A 7,959-nucleotide genomic window follows, 5' to 3' on the forward strand; every position below is an offset into this window, starting at 1 on the left:
TTTCTTTAACAAGGTTTAGACCAAAGATTTGTCCCAAAATATCCTGAAACAAGAAATCATACTTATAAATGAGAACATCAGAGAAGTAAGATCTCCAAATTAAACAGCATAGCTTGCATTAATGGACAACAAAAACAATTTATGTCATGCAGATTTAACATTTACTAAATTGACAGTAATTTTTAAAATTGCAGCTTAGAGCTGCTCTATGGCTACCAACAAAAAATGAAAAAGCCTTTCTCCTCCTTCCCTTCCTCCCCATCCTGCTTTAAAAGTCAGAAGATGTGGGGTTGTAAAAACCTGAAAAAGGAAATGGTATGTGTGAAGTCAGCAGTTCAGTAAAGTGGCTGACTGGCCATTAACAGCTTCAAATATTCTTAAAATGCCAATCTTCCCACATGAAAGGGTATTTTATGTTATATTAAAATAAATAAAAAATATAGCTTACGTTTCTATCTTAAACAAAACTGCCAGTTTTAGTAGTTTACTAGTATGTATTTACAGTAGCACAAGATTTTGACAATTTGTTTAAACATTTTGGTGAACTCAGCACACTGAAGTCTCTGTGCTGTTTTCCACTTCCTCCTTCAAGCCTGGAGTACTCTTCCTGAAAACATTCATCATCATTATTCAACCTGGCTTTGTCCAAACACCTAACTCAATTTTTTTTTCATAAAGCAAACTAATTGAATTATGCAAAAAACCCCAAAAAAACTGCACAATTAGCACTAATAGTTCCATCCCTGCCTGAAATTGTCTCTATACTCAGATACATCTCCTCTCTCTTCAGCTCAGCCTCCCTTGATCTAGAAGTCTCAAACTATTCACTCTGCAAGGCACTGAGCTTATTTTTAGCACGGTATAAATACAGCAGGTAAAGGAGAAAAGAAATTGCTGTTGCAAACATAGCAAGAGATGCCCAGACACTGAAGAACCCTATACAGCTTTTCTGCACTTGTCTTTAGCAGACCAGCAGCAACACCACCAGCAGCAGTCAGAGTGTGTAATGCATAAGGGAACAAGAGGAGAAAAGACAAACACAGGCCCAGTGGCAGAAAGGGGATTTTTCACCCTTTTAATCAACTTTGGCTTCTCTCCCTCTACACAGTCTTCATACTGGAAAAGGACTGTAAAAGCTTGGTTCAGATATGATCCAACAGAACTCTACCCACACAACGCACAGTTGGAAAATTCATCCCTGAGGTCCAGATTTTTTATTCACAACAGAGTATCCAGAGAAAAACACATACTTTCAGTCTGATGAAGAAATCTACAGAAGTCAAATAGAATGCACAATTTTTTTTCCATTGAAGGCATGGAGAACAGCCTTGGGACATTTCTGCACAGGTTCTGACTGCTGTCAGCACCTCAGATGAAGTTACCTGTTTTCAGAACAATGTTTGTCTCCCCTCACTTGTACTCAACGCCAGCAGCAACATACCTCTGCTACCGTCCTCTTCCAGTACATAAAATACCTGTTTCTCTCACCCACTTGAGAATTCAAACAATATAATGCTGACTAGGACTCCCTGCCACTGTTTATTAACAAAGACACAACTGGCCTCAACTCATTTTTCTGCTGCTGCAACACTCCATCAGGTAGCCTGGCTTATATAATGGAGTAACTACACTGATCCCACGTACTGATGTCCAGTCGGGGAACAAAACCAAACCAACCAGAACTAAACAACCCTTAAGCAATTTCCTGATAGCTCCCCTGTGGAGACAATGTTTCTGTAGGAAAAAAAAAAAAAAAAAAAAAAAAAAAAAAAAAAAAAAAAAAACAGAGAGCTGCTTGCAGTTTCCAGGCAAAGGCATTGGACTCACCTGTTGCTGGTGCTGATAGCTGTGCTATTTCCCCAACTTAAAAGTCCCCTTACACAAGGGATCTTTGTGCAAATGCCACCAAAAAATGTATGCCCATCCATCTGGACAAATATTGTCATTGAATCACAGAATATTGTGAGTTGGAATGGACCCACAAGCATCATCAAGGTCCAACTCTTGTCCCCGGACAACCCCAAAAATCACACCAAGTGCCATTCCAAAGGACCATTCAGTGCTGCTAGACATTTCTGCAGCTAACAAAGCACTAACAGGTCATAAAAGACATAACAACTCCTCAATGCTCAAAGAACTAGACAGCTGCAAATACTCCGCTGTACTATTAGTTTCACTCTTCAAAAACAGAATACTAAAAGACTCAAAGCATCAGGAAAATTTGCAGTAAATCTGTATCTCTCTTCCACTTTCTATGACAACTTTCCAATTATATTAAAAAACCACAAGCAACCCAGAAGTAAAGCAAGCCATAACAGGGCAATCTCCTCCACCTCTTCCTCAGCGTGACAACACATGTGCCACTGGTTGTATGTGGCTCTGGCCCAGGACAGAGGCAGAGTATGTCCCTTTCTGCTGTTTCTAGAGATCTCCTTTGTGAAGGCAATCCCCCCCTTTCCTCCACCCAGTGCTTGCACCATTGAGCACTAGAGAATATTCAGATCAGGTAGTATTTTCCTACAACAAGCTGAAAAATAATTACGTACCATATTCAAAGTTTTCCATCTAACCATAACACTGCTTATTTTGGCATTAAAACCAGTTCATATCATCTGACCTTCCCAAAAAACCACTGTCTGCCTCTTCACAGCCCTCCAGTGCAGGGTACACAAGCAAGAGATTTGGTAGAGGAAGTACCATCAAACACGCAGCGTCCTTTTAATCTCTGAGACCCTGACAGACGTTAGTGACAATAAAGAGTTCCACCAAATTTAGCAGCTCTGATACCCTTTCACATTCCTCCATGCACAAGACTCAGTTTTACAAACTGCCCTTTTTAAGTGGGCTTTTATAAGTGCCTCAAGAACTGCACTCCTTCCACTGAACCTGCCTGCATTAATCTCTGGTAGATTCCACACAGTACATAAATAATGGTACATGCTTCATTTTAGGTATGCACCTCATTAAAATGGTGCTACCCTCTTACAGGTTCTATAAACTTCAGCTGCTCCCTGAACTAATGTATGGTAGAGGATGAAAGGCTCAGCCTCGTCTTTGCCCTACACTAAAAGGAGTCTCGTATTACCTAGAGAAGACAACTGACTTAGATTTCCATCAAAGAAGTTCATCCCTTTTATAAAAACTGATGGAAATGAAAATGACGGAATTGTCTTGGCATCTTAAATAGAATTTGACCTGATTTGTGAAGTTGAAGGTCTAGAATGAAATTATCTAAACAGCACATCTACCTTTAATACAATGTTTTACTTGGGTTTAGATAATAGCATACTAACAGGAAGAATATAGCCACTTATGGGCTTAAAAAAGAAAAATCTGTAATCAGTCCAAAACACTGCTCATGCTTAAACTGGGTACAGCATTATTCTTACAAAGCAAAAAACCAAAATGCACTTTAGGATTAGTTTGGACATAAGGTATCTAGACAGTATCTTACTTGTGAAGCAGAAAGGCAATCACCCTGCTAAAAAACACAAAAATTCTGCTATAGGTTTAGTATTTCAGCAAGACTTTGGTATTAGGCTCTACAAGTAATTCAGAAAAACAGGAAGACAGCACATAAGAACCACAACAAGCACACCATTGGTACTGCACCAGCTTGGATCCAAACTGATCAACAACTACCCATAAAGCAGGTGCCTTAGTTAAAGTTCAGAACTACAAACCAGTCTTCAAACAAGACTGCTGAAATAAAAGAAACATAGAATTTAACATCACAAAGAAGAAATCTATACTTTATTTAGATCCAAGAATAAAAAAAAAAAAAAAAAAGGAATTTTTGGTGCTATCAAAAAGACATGGAAACTAAAGCTGTTACTTTTTCTGACAGGAATCTTGGGCAGAGAGTTGCTATGGGTACATACACAGCATATCCCTGCAGACACACGGTGCTAAGGGTGCAACACATTATATCTCCTCTACTACAAATGGATTACTTGTGTGCACTTATGCCAAATGCCCATTGTATATAAAAGAAACTATCAGAGCAAGCCCAAATAAATAAAAGAGATAACTTGGCTGATAGAGACAGCTGCTGCTTTCTGAATGGTTATGAGTCGGCTCCTGACTTTCCTCCGGATCAACCCTTGTTGACCAAGCAGAAAGACTAACAAGGACAAGATAAAAGCACCTCTGACGGTCATCAGCACCATTTTACTCTTTGTGTACAGATAAAAGGGGAGTCTGCCCACTGTTGGCTCGGGTACCTGAAGCCACCCTTCCTATCCCAAAAGATGGTAATCGTTTGAAGAGATCACAGATACAGAACAGGAGTTTTAGGCAATGTGGTTTTCAGAAACACACCTGGACTGAGCAGGTGACTCACCAAATCATCTCCTGCTGCTCCCCGGAGCGAGGCAGCATTGCTGCTCCATGGCCAGCGCTGCAGCAGGAACTCAGTGCACACACTCAGCCCTCACTGCCCACACATGTCAAGCCAGCCAGCAGGTGCATGAAGGTACAAAAATAGTATTTACACAGAAACATACTCTTAAAAAACCCTACACTTCACTTAAGTATTTAACTGCCTCACTTTTCAGAGACTTTACCCCAAACAAATTAGTTGCCTCTCCACTGAGACATCGTAAGGAAAGCTGCTCACACACACATCATTACAATGCAAAAATAAACTTAACTGCATATAACTACTATTAAACCTTCTTAACACTTAATTATAGAGAAATTGGACCTTACAATAAATCTCTAGAGAAGACGTACAAATTTTCTAGGAAAAGCACCCTCATATACCAAAAGCACAAACCACAGTAAAAAAGAATTATTCATCAAATTCTATTACAACGTTAACAAATATTTTGGAACTTCAGATTTAACATTTCCATTGCTGTTTATTTACCTACTGCTCTGTTACACCTTGATCATTTTATATGGGCTTTTCTGGCTCTTCCAACATGTTAGAAAAATCTCATTCTGGGCAATTCACATTGCATGTCTTACACTTTAAAGAATACAAATGGTATAGTCCTTAACATTTAAGATTTTAATCTCTGAAAGAAGCTATCAGCACTAAGGCTGGGTGCCTAAGGCTATTTCTTTCAAATGGGAACGAACAAAACTTTAAATGCCCTGCAGATGTGGAGCTCACAAAGTTGGTTAACAACCTCCCTTGTCTGGACTCCTTGAAGTAGTGTCCTGGTCCCTACCTGTAATTGATCCTATATTTACACTTAAAAAAATACCAAAATATTTACACTTAAAAAATACCAAAATAGACTGTTAAATTATACTTTTAAAGATTTCCTTAAAAGATGAAACGAAAACCTATGTATTTCACTCACCCTTGTTTGAAGCAGATGTACCAAGACAAATAAGAAAGCCAGCTGCAGTGTCCTGAACAGTTAATGACAAATGTCATTTCCTGTTAGTGACACTATTTAGTAGCAGTGGATAATTGCTGAGGACTTCATTTGTCCCCATACATTCACTCAGTAAAGGGAGTAAACAGGATTCACTCACAATTCACAATTCCACTGGAATATCAAGAAAACAAAAATAGACACCTATGTACAACAGGCAGAAGCAGCTATCTATGTTTGCTTTGAGTTTCTTCATTCTCTCAAGTAAAGCTGCATTTTAGCTCAAATTTTAGACAGGTAATGGAATAAATACTTTCTCAGTATTACAAATTTCACACTCTTTTGAACTCAAGCAGCTACTCCAGAAACAATGCCTCTGCCCCAAGAGCACACTATCTGGTCACAGCAACAGCAGTCACAGCAAAGAGCGGAAAAAAAGCATCTGTACATTTGATGTAGGAACACATGAAGTCAAAAGAAAAATATTTTGAAGTACTACCATTGCTTGTTTCCTAAAATTCCTACATTATACATTCTATATGTCTGAATGTTAAAAACAATACAGTTATATTATGTTCTCCTATCTACATGGCCTCTAATTGTTGAAAGTAGTTTATACTTTCATTATAGCACATCATAAATAGCCAACATTTGTTTTTGCTGCATCTGAGCATTACTACAAAAATATAAAATACCAAGCAACCTAAAAGATATCACAAATATTGCTACCTATTTACACCAAATAAAAAAGTAGAGCCTCAACTCCATCAACTGAGTTTTAAACAAAATTAGTAAACTCTATTTCCACATTCAAGACCAGACCATGTTAAAGTTAGAAGCCATATAAACACTTCCCAGTCTCCACCTCAGTTCCACCAGACACTGTTTCCTGCAGCCGTGCATTTGCATTACTGTGCAAGTTTATAATTTACTATTTATTTCCCATAAATAAAACACCAACAGAAGTGTCTCCAATGCACTTTTTCTTTACATCAGTTCAAGTAATCATCCTTAAATAGTACTTACATTTTACGGTACCCTAAGGGAGAAAATCAGCTCCTGCTGCCCCCCAAGGCGCGGTCTGGCCGCACAAGGAATTTCTGCAGACACACTCTAAGTGCAACCACTCACGTGGGCTGCGGGTCGCTGTGGCCTGAGCAGCACTTGATGGTGCCCGTGGAGAGCTGGGACAGCACAAGGCATTCACTCCTCTTTTAGTCGGTAACATTAAGTGACAGCCCAAACCCCAAGTGTAACACAGCAAACGCCTTCCCGCAACAGCGCTGCCAGCCGCACCAGCGCTGCAGTTGTTAGCGATCCTGCGCCTCACCAACTGCTTTGCTCTGCCACTTCCAAAGAGTGAGGTGAAGTAGGAATGCTTTTAAAATCCAAAGGTTTAAGACTATTATAATGTATTATAAAAATTTCATAACCAGTCAAACTTGAAGAGCCGCTTAAAAGTCAGACACAGAGTGCTCTGAAACTCTGAAAACCCATTGTCATATCTACAGAGTCTACGCTTTTTAAAGTTTTAATCACCTTGTCTACATTAGTTAGGCTATGTATGAGTCACAAGCACAGTTTACATTACAGAACTCACTAAAATATCCGTATTTCCCATTTTCATTAAACCTTTTAGGTCTTGGAATTCTTTTTTGCTATCTCTTATAGTCTAACTTATCAGTGAGAAACAGCAAATAACTGTAGGGAAAGACTTCAACTTTAAATTATATTAACACTTAAAGCGTGCCTTCACTCCTAAAGAATAACTGAGTACAAAATTTAACTTGAATATTGATACACACTAAAGTACTACAATGTGTTTTGTAGGTTAGCCTAAGCAGCTACAGATAACAATGACGCACAAAACGGCAACAGAACTTTCCATAGTTAACGACTTTCTTTGGACCATCCAAAATTATGACTCCTCGTGCCAGACACCCCCTTTAAATCGACGATGAATACATGCTACATACGCAGTTTAACTGTAAAGAAAACGGGAACAGTTCCGCAGTGTATCGCAACCCGACAAGTGCCCCACAACAGGCCACGTCTGGCACCGCGATGTCTTCAAGCGACACCCCAAACCCTCTTACCCAACACAAGCGAGCGCTCCGAATTAAACGATTGTTAACACGCATCCGGATTTTCTCCTCGACGCCCGTTCCGCAGCACCTCGCCCGCCTCGGCGCTGGGCGGGCAGGGAGGATGCGGCTCAGCCCCGGCGGGCAGGGCGGGCAGCCACGGCCGCCGCCGCGGGGGAGGCAGCGGGGCCGCCCCGGCGAGCGGAGGCGTGTCCTGCCCACGCTCCTGTCAAACGCCGCCGGCCCCGCCGCTCGTCCCGGACGCACCGGCGGCTGAGGGACCTCCCGTGCTCACCGGAGCTCCTGCTAGCCGGGAGTCGCGGCCACTCCCGGGCACAGAGAGGCACGCTGTTAGAGCCGGGAGACGGAGCCGCCTCGCTCCTCTCACCCTCGCAAGTGCGCTCGTACTCGGCCACCCGCGGGTCCCCGCGGGCGCGGTCGGCGGGACCCGCCGCGCTCGGAGTTCAGCCCACAGAGGAGGGGAGCGGCCAGCGCCAAGAGACCCGGACGGGGCGCTGGAGCCGGTGCTGCCCCCAGCGCAGTGG

The 7,959-nt window shown here is 41.5% G+C and overlaps 1 protein-coding gene across 1 annotated transcript in view; it reads right to left on the reverse strand.

Annotated features, from left to right (window-relative positions):
* SCML2 (Scm polycomb group protein like 2) overlaps positions 1-7,567 on the reverse strand; it is a 71,765-nt gene extending 64,198 nt beyond the window's left edge. The window contains exon 1 of the mRNA XM_066313929.1: positions 7,427-7,567. The gene's annotated coding sequence lies outside the window, so the exon portion shown is untranslated. The remainder of the gene's footprint in view (positions 1-7,426) is intronic.
* Positions 7,568-7,959: the final 392 nt, after the last annotated feature.

The sequence above is a fragment of the Sylvia atricapilla genome, chromosome 2, assembly GCF_009819655.1.
Source record: "Sylvia atricapilla isolate bSylAtr1 chromosome 2, bSylAtr1.pri, whole genome shotgun sequence".
Taxonomy (NCBI): domain Eukaryota; kingdom Metazoa; phylum Chordata; class Aves; order Passeriformes; family Sylviidae; genus Sylvia; species Sylvia atricapilla.